This window comes from Triturus cristatus, chromosome 4_1 (genome assembly GCF_964204655.1).
Source record: "Triturus cristatus chromosome 4_1, aTriCri1.1, whole genome shotgun sequence".
Lineage (NCBI taxonomy): Eukaryota > Metazoa > Chordata > Amphibia > Caudata > Salamandridae > Triturus > Triturus cristatus.
This window is the reverse complement of record NC_140585.1, coordinates 407,811,977-407,829,796: the sequence shown is the minus strand read 5'-3', so window position 1 is coordinate 407,829,796 and position 17,820 is coordinate 407,811,977. Positions and strand designations below refer to the sequence as shown.

The 17,820-nt window shown below is 47.6% G+C and overlaps 1 protein-coding gene across 7 annotated transcripts in view; it reads right to left on the bottom strand.

Moving 5' to 3' along the window:
* The window catches only part of CNOT2 (CCR4-NOT transcription complex subunit 2), a 449,944-nt gene that overhangs the window by 224,309 nt on the left and 207,815 nt on the right, over nt 1-17,820 (bottom strand). The gene's annotated exons all lie outside the window — the stretch shown is intronic.

Below are 17,820 nucleotides of genomic sequence, written 5' to 3'. Positions count from 1 at the left end.
TCAAACCCAGAGAACTAATGTCAGGCTGATTTTCAACTATTCAATAGGAGGCGGCTAAATATTTGCACTTCTTATCGGGATTCAGATACGCAAGTATAATATTTACTTGAATTAAAAAACAGACGGTCAAGCTGACATCTGTCGTCCACGCCAATCCAAATGTCTCTCCTCAGCATGTGGTTGCGCGTGTAAAGCTGGGCAGCGCCAATTAGGAAAAGTATTCTCATAGGAAATATTAAGCTTGTATATGTGTTTTATCTGCCCACTGCTGTTTAGAATTTTGAGCAGGACTAAACATGGTATGTCGAGAACAGAGATATCATGAATGGAAGGGCTCTTTCCCCTGGGAACCTGCAATGGGGATCATGTTGTGGGTAGAAGAAACGTGCGGCAGGCCGAACAGCTGTTTCGTTGTACGTGCAAGGGTGAAAACAGGCACTGATTAGGGTCTGAGGTCAAGGCAACAGGGCCCAATTTCAGTACCATTATGCGCGAGCTTTCGATAACTGAATTAACTGTTTTTTGGGAACATCCCTAACTATACTAACTCGAGGTTGAGTTTAAGCCAGTTTTTGGCTCATCTCTGCCACTACAGGAGTAACACTCATTGTAAATCAGCCCACTTTGAAAGGCACAATTTCACAAGGCAACATAACAAAACTGATGCCCAAGATTAAGTGCCTGACCCTCACATCGCGTCTCCTGCTGATATTCTCGAGCACATGGAATCCAAACTAACCCAGGCCTTTGATGTTCTGGCTGCCCACTCCCCATCCGGAAACCATGCATCAGAAGTGCAACAAATGTACACCGATACATACCCTCGGTAAATTGAAATGTCATGGTATTACGTTAGAGAGAAGCAGTCATAAAACGAAATCGGATTACGTTGCCAGCCGCCTTTCAGAGGTTACAAATTATGTTATGCCTAGTGAGTTCTCTTCTCTCCAGCAGATTCATCTGCCAGGCCCACAAATATGCAATCGTTGCCCCTATCATAAAGAAAGCAATCACATAGCCATATCATTTTTTTCAATATAGGCCCATGTATAGCCTACATTTGTAGCAAACGCGGTTGAAACAGCTACCAGAAAGCCCTCCTCCTACCTCAGGGCCAATGACCTCCTAAGTAACTTCTAATAAGGCTTTACATACAGGTGTGCATGGAAACTAAACTTCTAAACATAATGGAAGCACTACTTAAAGCCTGCGACCCGGCCATCTTCCCACACTGAACCTATTAAACCTCTAAGTCACCTTCAATATTATGGTTCAGCAAGTCATAATCAAAAGATTTTCCTCTTAAGCCTATATCAAAAAGATTTTATGCTGCTGGCATGGTTTTGATTGTTCTGACATATATAAAAAGAAGCCAGCCAATAAAGAGTATCTTATTACCCAACATCCACTTCTACATAAGTAACAGCTCTGCTTTTCACAGAATCCACCTCTACATGAAGCGACATCCCTCCAGACCGGACACAGACAGGGGCATTACCTGCTTGGCCTGTTAGGCCACGAAGGGCCTTGGGTCAGAAAACCAGCACAACGGCAAATATCATACACCTACTACAGGGTAAAATCTCATTATGCATCGAGGCAAGCACTACACACTATCCATTCCTAAAACCACACCCAGACAACACACAGGCAGATCTTATCCTCACAACAATTAGAGCAACCTCATACCCATCCCACTAACCCAGAAACTCTCTTGAACTATCAAACATTAATTCCACCTCATGCTCAAGAATACATGCTCTACAGTACTCCACATCCTTATTAAATATTGCAGATGCTATCACCTCTTGAAAGTTAGATGCACCTGTAGAATCGTTCTTATTCCTTCTTAAAGTACTACCAAAGCCCTTGCATTATTGAGCATTTTAACAAGTGTTTTGAATGCGCCATCATATTGTATTTCGGTGTTGTCAATTGCACATGTAGCCTGAATGCTCAAAAAAGCATGGACTTGTTTTGAAGTTGGTATCGACAAGTAAGAAGCTGCAGATTTGAAGTCAGATTTCTACCATGCCCCACTATATCTTCTTCCCAAGGTCTTCTCACATTCCTTCCACAAGAGCTAGGCATCCGCTTGTTAGGGGCTTTCTTGAGAACATGTTAGACCACATGTCCAATACCCTGCATAGTGTATTGTATAAAATCTATAAAAGAATGCCAAAAATAAAGAGATACTTCTCCAGCTCGTCGACACACTTAACTTCGTACAAAGCATGACATCCACCAAACACACTCTAAAAGGAAAATCCTCAATCTCATTTTCTAAACATAGCCAACCGTCCAAAGAAAACCACAATTACACCTTGACTGGACTGACCATCTGGCAATCCAGCATCCAACTAACACAGGGAGGTAAATCCAAAAGCCTATACCCTTCTGAATTACTTAAATAATTCTATAGAAAACCAGGTGAACACCCACGTTCCAACGAAAATAAGGAATTCCAAGCCACACCTCCAGCATCTTGGTACTACAAATATCTCGCCAACAACAAATGCTCAATTCACAAACAGGATTGGATCCCTTAATAACTTTGCACCTCTGACCAATTTGCACCAAACTTCAGGAAAAAAAAATTGGGGATAGTTAATTTGCCAAATTAGTTGCATTTGTATTTCCCTTCTATAAGTACACTTGTTACGCATAACAAGTGTATTTATAGAAGGGAAATACAAAACCAATCAGTTATCCTTTGTAAGGTTAAAAGCCGATCCACTGTCAATCGACCCGCAATAGTCTGGTGTTATGCCTTTGCTTGAGGGACCCTGGTGTTTCGCTCGGGGTGAGCTCTGTCCATGACGGAGGACCCTGTAAAGTCGTCCGGCCACTTGCAAATTCGAGGACTAAGAAGAATTGGAACTTAAAGGACTATGTCAGAAGGTAAAAACTTTGACCGGGATTAAACAGGTTGGTGTATCCGGTCTGCACTATCGCCTCAAAGGCTCTGATAGACCCATTATGATACCTTTCAGGGTCTTGATGATTCTCTCAACAAGCCCATTGGTTTAGGGATAAGGTGTGGAGAACTTGTAGTTTACCCCACACCTGTCCCACAGTGACTTCATGTACGCCGACATGCAGTTGGTGCCTTGATCAGACACCACCTTCTTAGGGAACCCACTTGGGTAAAGATCTTGATCAGTGCCCTGGCCAAGGCGGGCACATTCACCCTTCTCAAAGGGATGGCTTTGGGTGGCATGGTACACCAAGAGCAGGATGAACCTGTTGCCCAAGGCTGTCTTGGGGTCCAGAGGCCCCACAATATCAATACCCACCCTTTAAAAAGAGGAGTCGGCAAACAACAGGATGGGGGACCAGGGAGCCTTCTGCTTTCCACCAGTCTTCCTACTGGCCAGGTAGGTTTGACAGGTCCTACAAAACGCATCTGAGGCTTTCCTCATTCAGGGCCTATAAAAGTGGGCGACCAGTCTTTCAAAGAACTAGGTGTGCTCCAGATTTGCTGCTAGGGGTACATTATGAGGAAGTCCTAGTGCAAAGGCTCTGTAGCACTGAGGGACCACCAACACACAGGTTGTCTAAGGCGCAGGAAACGTAGGCTCACTACAAGAGATGATTCTCGCAGTAGATAATATAATCACCAGAGATGTCGCTATTTGCCTTAGCCTTGCTCTGAACGCCCTTGAGAGTAGGGCACTCCTGTGCTTTGCAGAAATATGCTTGGTAGGGGCCTCCTTCAGCTTGCCGACTGGCCACTTCAGGTAACTCTCCGAGGACAGCAATGTCTGCCCCTGTAGATTCTGAAGCATCCCCCTCATGTTCTGCTTCCTCCTGGACCATGGGAATCTCACCTTCTTGGCAGGTGCCTGGGCCATTGATCTAGGCTCCAGGACCGTGGGATTTTCCTTTTCAGTGGCCAGGGACCGTGTGTCAGGGCACACCCACTCCAGAAGCCCTAGCATCTTCAAGTGTGACTGGAGCTCCATCTCCTTCCAGATACTTTGCTCCAACGTCATGGCTGGACTAAGAGCTACTTTCAATAAACCTGAGAACCCACCCCCCCCCCATTCAAAAGGAACCAGAGCCAGTGGGTAGTGACTCTCGTAGTTGTCAGCAGTAACCACTAAATGGGGTAGATTGGAAAGTACCTGCTCGGAGGACACCAGATGACACCTGACAGTAGTCATACTGACTCCTGCGTATCTCAGAGCCTCCACCCTCGGCCCACTGATGGTCACCCACTGCCTGTACTTTCTGGTATTACTAGGTTACAGGAGTCTTGAGTATCAACTGTCTCTGAGGGACACCGAGGTACCCTGGGCACTACTCCCAGTATTAACTAGGACATCCTCCTCTCCCAGCAACTCACTAGCTCTTCCTGGGGTCTGCTCACTGGTGGGGGCTTCTGCCCTTTCGGACAGTTAGGGTCTCCCTTTGACTGTCCTTAACTGTAACACTTAATAGCGCTTAGGGGTGAAATAACTGAGGGCGTCTTCACGTGGAACCCTCCCTACTTCTGGTCAGGATAAGGCTGGGAATCCTTCACCAGAAAACTCTTTTGGGCGCCTTTCAAGAATTCAGATGTTTCACTTTTGTCTCCCCCTCGTTCTTCTGGTGGGAACCCTCTTCACCCTATGGATGATTCTCCGCTACCTCCCCCTCGATACCTTCTTGTTGACCCTGGTACGGAGCCTACCTCATTGGCAAGCTCCCTAAGGCTAGAGAGCTTGCGGTCTGAGGTGCTGACATAGCTCTTGAAAACAATGTCTGAACATGTGCTCCCTGGAAAATAGATTGTACGGCTCCTCAAAAGTCCATCCAGTGCCTTACTAAAATACTTCCCAAAATCTACTCTAAACTGGTGGGTCAGTTTCTGGCTGTCCCTGAACTTCACCCTATACATTTCAGGGTGAGTCCATACATTTGGATAAGCCTTAATGGGGATGTGGTGCAGGGGTATTTCATTCTGTCGTCCTTCCTTAGGGCCAACAAAGAATCCCTCTCCTACATAGGTATGCATCTCCAGAGTGGTGCCTCATTCACCTTTAGGATCTGTGTGCATTTTTAAAGATTCTTCGTAGCCCTCAAACCACTATATCATCCCACACTATAAAGCTAGACACCAGATCTACTGCTACTTGGAATTCCATTTTGCTGGAAGACCCCTTCCGCGACAGTGTAGCCAAAAGAGGCCGATCAAGAAGAATCTAAAAATGGGATTTTACCATTACACAAAATCACTGAATGGCACTGCACAAACACAAGTACTGAATCCCACTGCTGCCACCAATGTGAGAAACTGGGTTGTCAGGATGAACCACAAAATGCCACTTAATTAACAATTAATCCTCTGGTAACTTGACACTAAAGCAGCCTGTCTTAACTTAGAAGCAATGTGTATAGTAATTATGCAGCATTTCAACAGTAATAAAGTGAAAGCGCAACACAAGAAAAATCCCACACCACTTTAGAACAATAAAAGTAAAATGTAATAAATTATTTTACTCCAAAATGATAAAAATCCTATCAGCAGAACTTGAGATTGGCAACTTTGAAGATTTCAAGACGTATGTCACCTAAAAGCACATGGTTATCTGATCATGCGAGACCAGGTTCGCAAGTTCAGGCCCACCACCATGGAGCATGGGCTGAATACAGGGACCAGGTTAGTCCTGCTGAAAAAGTTACCTCCTAAAAGACGCATGCAAAGAGTCCAGCCTGCGGTGGAGGAGGCAAAGAGGAGTAAGAACAGCATGGCGGATAGTCAGCGCCGTAGTGCGAAGAGCAGGCTGGGCGTCTCAGATGGTACGCGATGTTGCGCGAAAGTCTTTTGGCCATGGGGACGGCCATTGCTGGAGCTTCATTCACATAGGCGGACATAGCGGCATGTCAATGCTGTAGTGCAAAGTGCAGATCTCGCTTTGCCAGTTGCCGCTGGGGGTCACTGTAGCGTGAATAATCCGGTTCAGCAGAGCTTCTCATTGATGGAAGGCAAGGTCTTGGTGAGAACGGGCCTGTTCGCAGTCACAAGGATCCCGAAACGTCAGGACTACTCCTTTTCTTCCAGGAGGAGCTCAACTGATGCCACGTCAAGGACATTGGAGGTACCTCCTGGGGATCAGGAACTCACCCCAGCAGAGACCAGCAGGGATCCTGTAAGTACAGTTAGAGGTCCAGTGCAGCAGGTCAGCTGTGGAGTTTCAGAGAGGCCCGTGGAGCCTGTTGTGTCCCTGTAGCTCCGAAGAGGTGGTCAGCTAACTAACCAATGGAGCCACTTAGGAAGGCAGGGATGAAGGGAACAGGTCCAGTCTTCATTCTCAGACAGCAGGGCAGGACTCTGGAGAAGGGCAGGTCTCTTGCAGCAGGGCAGTCCTTCTACTGTAGTGTCCACAGGTCATGGAGTGTACTGAAGAAGGGGTCTGAAGGTTCTAGGTTTATATCTGGTGCCAGCTTCGAAGAGGAAGAAACTTCCTAAGTCCTGCCCCTCTTATCCTGCCAACACCCAATCCCTCTATTGTGTGGCTGTCTGGGAGGAATATAGAAAGGCCAACTACACAGACATCCATGTGACCCAGAAAACAGACCGCAGACACCAAATGGTTATGACCAGAAAATGCCAACTTTCTAACAGTGGCATTTTCAGAGCTGTTGCTTAAAATCCAACTTTACTATTAAAGAGGAATTTAAATTACAATTCCTTAGACAAAAAACATGACATTTCTACTTGCTTCCAACCAAACGTTATCACTTATTAAATGTAATAAGGTACCCTGATGTTATCCCATGGGAGAGGTAGGCCTCACAGTAGTGAAAAACAAATTTGGAGGAACTTCACTACTATGACAGGTAAAACTTAAAAGTACATGTCCATCTTTTTAAATACTTTGCCCTATGGGCTGTTTAGGGCCTACATAGGTGTTAAGATAGTTTTAGGTCTGGTATGGGATTTATTTGGTCATGTCTAACTGGAAGCTTAAAACTCAATACAATGGCAGGCCTGAGACATGCTGTAAGGGCTACTTAAGTGGTTGCCACAATTAAGTGCTGCAGCCCCACTAGTAGCATTTAATTTACCATCCCTGGGTATATGAGATGCAACTTTACTAGGTACTTAAAAGTAAATTAAATATGCTAATCAGGTGTAAGCCAATTTCAGCATTTTTTAGGGAGAGAGCTCAAGCACTTTGTGCACTTAACAACTGCTACCCAGTGCTAGAGTCTTTACGTCAACAAAAACAAGTTCAGCAAAACAAGAGGGGGTGAATCCAAAAAGTTTGGGGGATTCCCATGCAAGGGTGTCAGTTCCAGCACTACTCCAATGTTTGTAGGACCAATACTTCCTCTAAATCCTATATTTGGATTAGGAGGCCTGAGCCACGTAATGTAGCATGCTTCTTCATCGTCCACCTCATCCCACCCAGTTAAGGTGATATTACCAGGGTGGTCTCTACCCCAACAAATGAGGAAGTTCTTAAGATATTCTAATCACCTGGATAAAAGTAGGGATCTTATTAAACTTAAGAATATCTTAAGGTACACCACAGGAGTGTCCTTTATAAGATGCTAGCTTTGGTATTGTTAAAGTACGAGTTACTTACCTTCGGTAACGATGTATCTGGTAGAGACGTTGTCTAGCCACAGATTCCTTAACTTAGAATATCCCCAGGTGTCAAACTGTATCCGGAAAAAACTTTGCAGCAGCACAGCACCACTGCGCGCCGAGGGACGGCGCAACACGACCCCGCCCTGATGTCGTCCACATACGCGACGTCAGCGAGGTCATACAAGGCCCTCCGGGTGCGCTGGCGTCAGTTTTCTTCTGAGAAACTTTTCCGCGACAACGCGGAGCCACCAATAAAAAAACTGTGAAAGTAAGGGAATAGTGAGCGATGGATGAAAATCCGTGAACAAATAAAGAGGATGGTGCAGACACCATCGTAAAAGACAGAATGAGACACTACCTACAGAGAGCTGAAAGAGCTGTGAGAAAGATCCTCGCAAGCTAAGCGAAGACCCTTCCCTAGTGTAAGAAGGGAAGAACATCTCAACAGACAGAAACAAACTGTTAGTACCATGCAGAATAACAGACAAAAATAGACTGTCAGTACCATGCAGAACCGTGCTGTCCAGCAAAAACGGAGCACAGAGAGAACAACAGTCTACCGCAGGAACGAAAAGTCTAGCATTGCCTCTGTAGTAGCGGAGGTCTGAAACAGAGGTGAACAGAGCCCCAAATAAGACCACCGTAGAGGAGCCCAGAACCCTGAGCCAACAGAAAAGGCGGAAGACAGCAGGAGAAGAAGAAAAGGAAGAGGAATCTCCTGATGAATGACAATTGAAAAGGCCTTATTTTACAGATAAGAAACCTTTGAGAGGAAGGCAAAGGTTGAACTGTGACAGAAACCCCTGAGAGGGAGTCAGAGGTATTATGGCAAGTTTCAAAGGGACACAACAATGTAGCACCTATGAGAGGAAAAACCAATGCCAAGTGCAATAGGGGGGCCAGCGGAGAACCCCACTTGGCAAGGCCCTCGCAGAACGGGGAGGCCGGGTGGGCGTTAAGGAATCTGCGGCTAGACAACATCTCTACCAGATACATCCTTACCGAAGGTAAGTAACTCGTACATCTGATAGAGACATCTAGTCGCAGATTCCTTAACTTAGACTAGATACCACAGCCATACCCCAAAGGGGAGGTGGGTCTGCGACAGATCAACAGACAGCACCAAGCATCCAATCCGGCAACAGAGTGACGGATAAAGGGGGGGGGGGGGGGGGGGAGGCTGTGGCGGAACAGCCAGACAGCAACCCAAGCAGCTCGGAAGAGCAGAAATAACAGGATGGCAGATATCCTAAAAATGCCAGCATGGCGCTACACCATACGCATATTAAAAAAAGGGGGCAGGTAGAATGGCCGGAGCCATATACCAGAGCAGAGAGAGAGAAAGAAAGAAGAACCACTCTCCACTTAATGGCGCACAATCAGGACGCCAACTCAAGTTCAAAAGAACCAGAAGAGATGCAAACCAGAGCCTAACAGACTAGCCCATAGAAGGAAAGGAAGGCTGAAGGAGCAGTTGCCAAAAGCAGGAACTAGAACCTGAGTAATGCGATTGGAATAGCCGGCGGGACAGAAAACACGCCAAGTGCACACCCAATCCCAAAAAGGGGAAATAGAGGCAAAGAGCATCAATGTTAAACCCGCTGAAGCAGGTAGAAAAACGCAGCAGGCAAACGGCCACAGAGACCTCAGAGTGGCTTACACAAAAAGCGTAAGAGTGTCCGACCGGGCTGTATGAAGCCAAAGCGAGAAACAACCCACAATATAGACTTGCAGGCAGTAGTGTAGGACCACTGCCATCATAACAGCTGTCCCACAGGCATAGCGTTAACAATTGGAAAGAGCCTCAGAATTCGAGACCAAACACTCCAGAAAAGGTACGTACTTAGTGGAACACCAAAAAGGGAGCATTTGTCAAATTGGGAAATCACCAAACCACAATAAGGAGCTGAAGGGGCAGAGAACAAGTCGTCCCCCACTCAGAAATCTGTATACAATAAAGGACCTGTTCACACAGTGAGCACATAATTCATACATCCATTGCAGTTGTCATATATTTTAGACAGTCTGTAGAGCAAGTGATTACATCATCTGTGCTACTTATCGGTATGGCTCACCAATAAAAGAAAAGAAAAGACAAGAATTTTTCATACGAGGTAAGACAAGAAGGCTATCTGTATGACTAAAAGCTTGTGTCTCTAACACCCAAATGTGGTGAAAAAAGTGTAGAAAAGGAGTGATGGTGCCTCACGGTAGCAACACCAAGGAGGATAAAGCAGGAAGGTACTCGCCTGCTACCTCAGGATCTCATCATCAGCTACCAACACTCCAGGGAAAGAAATGGGTGTAAGAAAATGAATTGGTAATGACCCAAAAAGCAAAGTGCTAGGGTGTGTAGTAAGAAAGGAAAAGCTGTGCAGTGATCCGTGCACCACGTTAAGCCCCATAGTTATATACAAGTTTGAGCTAGATCACACTGGCTTGCGTTTTTTATTCTATGCTGTGTGACTGCTCGTATTTAAAATGCCGACATGTTTCATTGCCTTTTGGATAAACTCACGGCAACTTCTTCAGGGAGTGGGGTATTGTCATTCCACCCTGCACCACTTTTTTAGTCTATTAAAAACAATTCTGTTAGAGACAAAAGATAGACAGTGAAAACACATAGCAAAATTAGTTGGCATCCGGTTTAAAAAGAAACTGATGCAGTATATACTACATTCCGAACTGCACATCTTCCACAGCATTTACCGGGATATTGCCCACCGTGGGCATACCTTTACCCTCGAGCACTTGTATGTGTAGCTGCGATCACTCATTCAAGGCTCATCCACTCGACTCCTACCGTGAGTCTGTAATACACAATAAGAGTCACGAGACTTTAGGGAATACAATTACCAGATACCTGCCACTACCCGTATCATGGATTGTTATCACTCCTATGTCTCATTCTTGTTATATGTCTACCCTTCTATTGAGTACCTCTTTTAGTGTAACTAGTACTCAACGTGCAGTCGGGTGAGCCCTGTCCCATTACAGTAGCCTCCTCTTATCAAGTCCGTGCCTGCCCAGTTTGTTACCTAGTAGCCTGGACTCTCACTCAAATTGTGCTAGATTGCATAGCACGGGTTCCCATCCCTTTTTTATATTAACCGAGTGCCCTGTTCTAAAAATCATGCATCAGGACCCACCGTAAATGAGTCCGTGTACGGCATCAACTCGGCACCGCAACAGCGCGACTGTTGTCTTTCGTGGATATGAGCGTAATCACGCTCACCACGTGACCGGGCTTGGGTGGTCCCACCCTCCCCAAGGGATCAGCGTATTTTGTATTATGACAGTCGCCGCCATGTTAGAATGGTGAACTCCTCAGTGCATTCTATAATTTTTCAAGTTCCCCCGCACATACAGAGAAATATAAGTAATAGCAAACGAGGGCACATCAAGACATGTATTCTCTACATCCATCGACTAAATTTTATCGTGTGCGATGTTTGGTAAACATTTTCACAAAAAATGGTAAAAACAAACATGTCTGCCCCCAGATAATCCTCTATATGGTTTTTGTTTATGGTCCCTGATATCGTGTTAGGGTTGATGTTGTTACACTTCCATGCAAAACCCTCCTAAGAGAATAAATGTTTTTACATTGACTCAAGTTCTAAAACGATAGCGATGAGGAGTGAAGCATGTTGTAATACACTCTCTTGATTATCTGCTGGCTGGACGTATGGGCCTTTTTAGTGTGGTGTTCCTAACTTATTTGATGCCCCAGGACTTTATTGACACCCAGCCATGCATAATAGGAAACCTATATCGGTGGGGGCATTTGGGATGAATGGGTTATATATTAACCTTATTCCATTCAATGAAATCATTCAGTCCGGTTTGATCTGCACCTTCCTGATAAATCCAACGTGCTTCCCTACTACTCAGTCTAGATTCCATATTGAACTGGTCCCCCGTCACCCTTTCTAAAACTACCCAACGCACATCTTTAGAGGTATGTTTGTGAGACTGGAATGAATATGCTACTTACCAGTATGCATCTGTTCTTGGCATGTAGGGCTGCTGAAATTCATATCTGTGCATAGATCGCCGCCTAGTGTTGGGTCCGGATGTTTGCACGTTGTTGTCCTGGAAGAGTCTTCGATGTATCCTGAGATAGGTGACTCCTCCCCTGGACCACAGTGCGCATGGGCATCCTCTCCATCCTCAGATTGTTTTTCGCCATTGTGGCAGTGATGGAGTAGATACAGAAAGTGATGACCATGCTATACAGTAATTCTGAGAGCTGAAGCTGCTACAGGCGCCGGGGAGGAGGGTGGGCGATATGAATGTCAGCAGCCCTACATGCCAAGAACAGATGCATACTGGTAAGTAGCATATTCAGTTCGAGGCATGTGGGCTGCTGAATTCATATCTGTGCATAGAATGCATAGCAGTACCTCCCGTTAGTGGCGGCTACCAGTGCCAGCTGCAGCGGTCTGAAAAAGAGTTTTGAGAACAGCCTGTCCTACAGCTGCCTGCTGTTTTGAGTGTACATCTACACAATAGTGTTTGGTAAATGTATGTATAGTGGACCATGTGGCTGCTCTCCATATATTATGTAAAGGAATGTTTCCCAGGAAAGCCATGGAGGCCCCTAACTTACGTGTTGAGTGGGCTCGTGGGGGAATCGTTAATGTATGTTTAGCCTTTTGATAGCAAATTTGAATACATTTAACGATCCATCTGGCTATACCTGCTTTGGAGATGGCGTTGCCTTTGTGTTGTGGGGAAAAGGCAACGAAAAGTTGTTTTGTCTTCCTAAAGCTTTTGTTTCTGTCTATATAGTACATGAGGGCTCTTTTGACGTCTAGTGTATGGAGCATTCTTTCAGCTACATTTTGTGGATTCTGAAAGAAAACAGGCAGTTCAATCGTTTGATTCATGTGGAACTGTGATATTACTTTAGGCATGAATTTGGGGTTGGTACGTAGTACGACCCTGTTTGCGTGAACCTGTATGAATGGCTCTTGAATGGTTAGTGCCTGGAGTTCATTAACTCTTCTCAACGAAGTGATTGCTACTAGGAAAGCCACTTTCCAGGTGAGGAATTGAATCTCACATGAGTGTAGAGGTTCGAAGGGTGGACCCATCAGTCGGGTGAGGACCAAGTTGAGGTTCCACACTGGTGCTGGTGGGTGTCTTGGGGGAATTACTCGTTTAAGTCCCTCCAAGAAGGCTTTGATGGCAGGCACTCTGAATACAGAGAGGTGCTGCCTGTTTTGGAGATAGGCTGCTATTGCGGTTAAATGGATACGTATTGAGGTGTATGCCAGATTGCATCGGTATAGGTGTAAGAGGTAACAGATTATGTTTTGAATGGATGCATCTAGCGGATTAATGTCATTGTTATTGCAATAAATGACAAACCTCTTCCATTTGGCTGCGTAGCAAGCTCTGGTAGTGGGTCTCCTAGCTTCCTTAATGATCTCCATACAGTCAGGTGGCATGTTTAGGTAGCCAAACTCTAGGACTTCAGGAGCCAGATCGCCAGGTTAAGCTGTTGCGGATCTGGGTGCTGAATTTCTCCATGGTTCTGCGTCAAATGCGCGGGTTTGATCCGCAGCCTTTGATGTGGCACCACGGAAAGTTCCAGAAAGGTGGTGTACCATGGCTGGCGTGCCCATGTTGGAGCAACCAGGATGAGTGTCAGTGAGTGTTGTCGCAGTTTGCGTGCCACCAGCGGTATCAACGGCGCTGGTGGAAAAGCGTACGCAAATCTGCCGGACCAGTTCATCCATATCGCATTGCCCTGCGACTGTGGATGTGGGAACCTGGCGGCAAAGTTTTGGCATTTTGCGTTTTCGCTTGTGGCGAATAGGTCTATCTCTGGATGACCCCACTGTTGGAAGTACGGTTGGAGTACTGACGGGTGTAGCTCCCACTCGTGCATTTGGCGGCTGTGTCTGCTGAGCAGATCCACCATCTGGTTGTCCTTGCCTGGGAGGTGTTCCGCCATGAGGAATATGTTCCTCTGAATGGCCCACTTCCACATGCTCTGAGCCAGATGAGACAACTATGGAGAGTGCGTTCCTCCCTGCTTCTGTATGTAGTACATGGCAGTCATGTTGTCCGTCCGGATCAACACGACTTTGTTGCACAAGTGTACTTTGAATGCCTTCATGGCTAGGAAGATTGCCATCAGTTCCAGAACGTTGATGTGCATCTTCTTTTGTTGTATTGTCCATAGTCCCTGCACTGTGTAAGTGAGTACGTGAGCTCCCCATCCCTGGAGAGACGCGTCCGCTGTCAGTATTATTTGTGAAACAGGCTCGTGGAACGGTCGGCCCTTGCAAAGGTTTTGTGGATTCCACCAATGCAGAGAGTTGTATGCCCGACCGCTCACCAACACTAGGTCTTTTAATTGCCCGTGAGCCTGATTCCATTGACGTGCCAAGCACTCCTGAAGCGGGCGCATATGTAGTCTCGCGTGCGGGACTATGAAAATGCAGGAGGCCATCATGCCTATCAACTGCATGAACACTCGCGCAGGAAGGGAGCGTTGGGGTTTGAACTTTGAGATCAGCATTTGTATGCTGTTGATCCTCACTAAATTTGGCTGAGCTGTGGCTGCCAGTGTGTCTATGGTCGCACCTAGGTACTGTTGGACGTGTGCGGGTTGGAGATGTGACTTTGGGTAATTTAGTGAGAATCCCACACTGTGAAGAAGGTGAATGGTGCGGGACATGTGGCTGGCACATTGCTGGGCTGACGTTGCCTGAACAAGCCAGTCGTCCAGGTAGGGGTAGACGTGAATGTGCTGCCTCCGTAGATGTGCAGCCACCGTAGCTAGGCACTTTGTGAAAACTCTGGGTGCTGTTGTCACGCCGAAGGGAAGGACTTTGAATTGGTAGTGCTGCCCCTGAATAGTAAACCAGAGATATTTGCTGTGTGACGGGAGTATGGGTATGTGGAAATACGCATCTTTGAGGTCTAGCGTGGCTAGGAAGTCTCCCTGTCTGAGCAGCGGGAGAACCTGTTGTAGGGTGAGCATGTGGAAATGCTCTGAGAGAATGTAGTGGTTGAGGGGTCTCAGGTCTAGTATAGGTCTGAGTGACCCGTCCTTTTTTGGTATTAAGAAGTACAGAGAGTACACCCCTGTCCCCTGCTGGTGGACGGGCACGACCTCTATTGCGCCTTTTTGCAGCATACTTAGCACTTCCTGCTGTAATAATGCTAAGTGCTCTGAGGACATAGGACGGTGCTTTGGTGGTATTGTGGGTGGAGTGGAGGTTAATTCGAGGCAGTAACCGTGTTGGATAACATCTTTGACCCACCTGTCCGTGGTGATGGTATTCCACGTGGACAGGAACCGCTGGAGTCTTCCCCCGACAGGTGTTATATGGTCGGGGGGAAGGGAGAGTGCGTCACTGTTTGTTTTTGGGGGAGGACCTGGTATTGCCGTAACCGCGTCCTCTGCCCTTTGTGCTGGAGCCACGATATCCACCTTGTGTATTCTTATCATAGGTACTTTGTGTACCCCCTTTATTGTAGGTTTGCTGTGACCCCTGTCCTCTACCCGCTCCTCTATTTCCGGGGCGACGAAAGGAGCCACTACGAAATGTCTGCGTTTGCAGAGCCCCCATTGATTTTGCAGTGTCTGTGTCTTTTTTTATCTTTTCTGTCAACCTCTGGTCCGAATAGGTAGTTGGGGTTGACAGGCTGATTGAGGATGTTATTTTGAACCTCAGGTTTGAATCCGGAGATTCGTAACCAGGCGTGTCGTCGTAGCATGACGCTGGTGTTTATGGCTCTCGCAGCTGTGTCGGCGGCATCCAGTGCACATTTAATGGATGCGTTTGTGAGAAGTTGTCCCTCCCTGATGAGGAGCTCCGCTGCCTCTTTGTACTCGTCTGGTAGATGTTGGAGTAGGGTCTCTAACGTGTCGTAGTGTGAGCGATCGTAGCGAGCTAGGAGCGCCTGTGTATTGGCAATGCACCATATGTTTGCCGCCTGGGCTGCAATCCTTTTGCCGGAGGTCTCTAGAACCTTGAACTCTTTGTCCGGGGGAGGAGCATCACCAGTTGTCTGCGAGTGTGCCCGTTTGCGAGCATTAGCAACTACGATGGAGTCCAGAGGTAACTGGCCTCTAATGTACGTAGGGTCCCCAGGTGCAGGCTTGTATTTTTTCTCGATCCTGGGGTTTATTACCCGTGCCCTGGTGGTTTCTTTGAAAATGTCCTTTGCTGGCTTGAGGACACCTTTCAACATGGGCAGAGTCTGTACAGTCCTCTCTGAGGATGCGAAAGTGTCCACCAAGAAATCATCCTCGATTGTGTCTGAGTGGAGTTGCACTCCATGATTGGCTGCGGCACGTTCAATGAGGGCGTTGAATGCAGCAGTGTCCTCTGTGGGAGACGTTTTTGCGCCATAAAGCTGCGTGTCCTGTGTATCCAGAGCGGCACCTGGGTCTACAGGGTCATCCCAAAGTTGATCAGGGTCCTGCTGGCCTTCAGGGTCCATATCCCTGGGGTAGGTGGTGTCGTCACCCATGTAGTCCTCCACTGCATCCGTGTCGGAGTGCGTCGGAGAGAAGGACTGTGGATCTGGGTAATAGGTGTGGAGGCGTTCATAAAGAACGGGTTCTGCCGGCAGTTTTTGCTTGAGCGGGATCCTGTAAGAGTCCAAAGCCTGCTCGGAAGTGATCTTCCGCTTTCGGAGCATGAGCCTGCCGGTGTCGGCGTCGATGAAGTGGGACGGTGATGTCCCAGTAGGAGAGTGTTCAGTAGATGGGGGCCTTGTCTGGGTGACACGTGTTCTGATCTCGAAGAGTTTCAGCGCCGTGGATGGCGGCAAACCAAAGGTAATGTTTGTTGGTGCCGAAGGTGCCTTTTGAGCCTTTTTCGGCTCGGAGCCCGACGTGGCCTGGAGGGCTGCCTTTTCTCTGATGCGTTGCAAGGACGCTTGAACTTGTCGCACCTGGAACGCCGACGGTTCTTTGGCGCCGAGTGGTTCCGTAGAGGTAGGTGTGGACGTCTTTGGAGCCACAGGGTCATCGAGTCGATGAGAGGTAGTAGCAGTCGACGGCGTCGATGATTGGACCGTAGTTGCTGCTTTCGAGGTGGATTGCGATGCAGCGGCCATTTTAACCTTGGTGGTCGGTGCCGATTGTTTCGGTGCCGGGGGCCGAGGCGCTTTGGCGGTACCGATGGCCTTTCTCTTCGGGTCGGCGCCGACATCGGCTGCAGCGAGTTCGGCACTGAAGTCCCTTTTGGTGCGGTCGGAGCCGACGGGTTTGGCTGGCGTCGAAGGTGTGGTGGTCCTCGAGCCGACCAGTGTTATTTTCACTTTCGGTTTCTGTTGAACCGGTGCGACGATTGGTTTTGGTTTCGTGGAAGGGAAACCAGTCTTTTTGGGCAATAATGGCTCTCGCTGGATGTCCAAGGCCGGGCCAGAGGGCGGGGCCGAGGAACTGTGGGATTGGTCTTGGGTAAGGCCCGAAGGCGATCCCTCGACCGGAGCCGTAGACTGACGCAGTGGGATATCGTCTGTTTGGACGGGTAGGCCCTGCTCGTCACCAGAGCTACCTTCTTCGGCCCCTAAGGCCTCATCGTAGTCTCCTACCTCATCGTCGGCTTCTTCCCTGTGAAAAAGCTCTTCATCTACGTCTTCCGATCTGGAACCGTGTTCGGAAGCGGGGCTGGAGGGTATGTTTTCCACGCTTTCAACATCTTCGTCCTCGGCGCTGAAGATGTTGGTCGGGGCCGGTGCCGCTTGTTGCGCTTCAAGTCTCGCAGCTCGTCGATTCCGTAGAGTCTTCTTGGATCGGAATCGGGCACAGGCCATACATTTTGCTTCGTCGTGATCCGGTGAGAGGCATTTGTTGCACACCGGGTGGACGTCGATATGTGGATATTTAGCGTGGCAAACAGGACACCGCTTGAATGGGGTCCTCGATTCCATCGTCGATGTAGGGTCGATGGTCGGATATAAGAGATCCGAAAAAATTGTTAAAGTCGCTAAACTAACCAGTAAACTGTCGATACCGATCGGGAACAGTACCGACGAAAACTAAAGGCCTTTTGGCCTGAAAACTAAATTTTCCTAACTTGAGTCAAGATAAGCACATCCGAACCCAATGGCGGAAAAAAAACAATCTGAGGATGGAGAGGATGCCCATGCGCACTGTGGTCCAGGGGAGGAGTCACCTATCTCAGGATACTTCGAAGACTCTTCCAGGACAACAACGTGCAAACATCCGGACCCAACACTAGGCGGCGATCTATGCACAG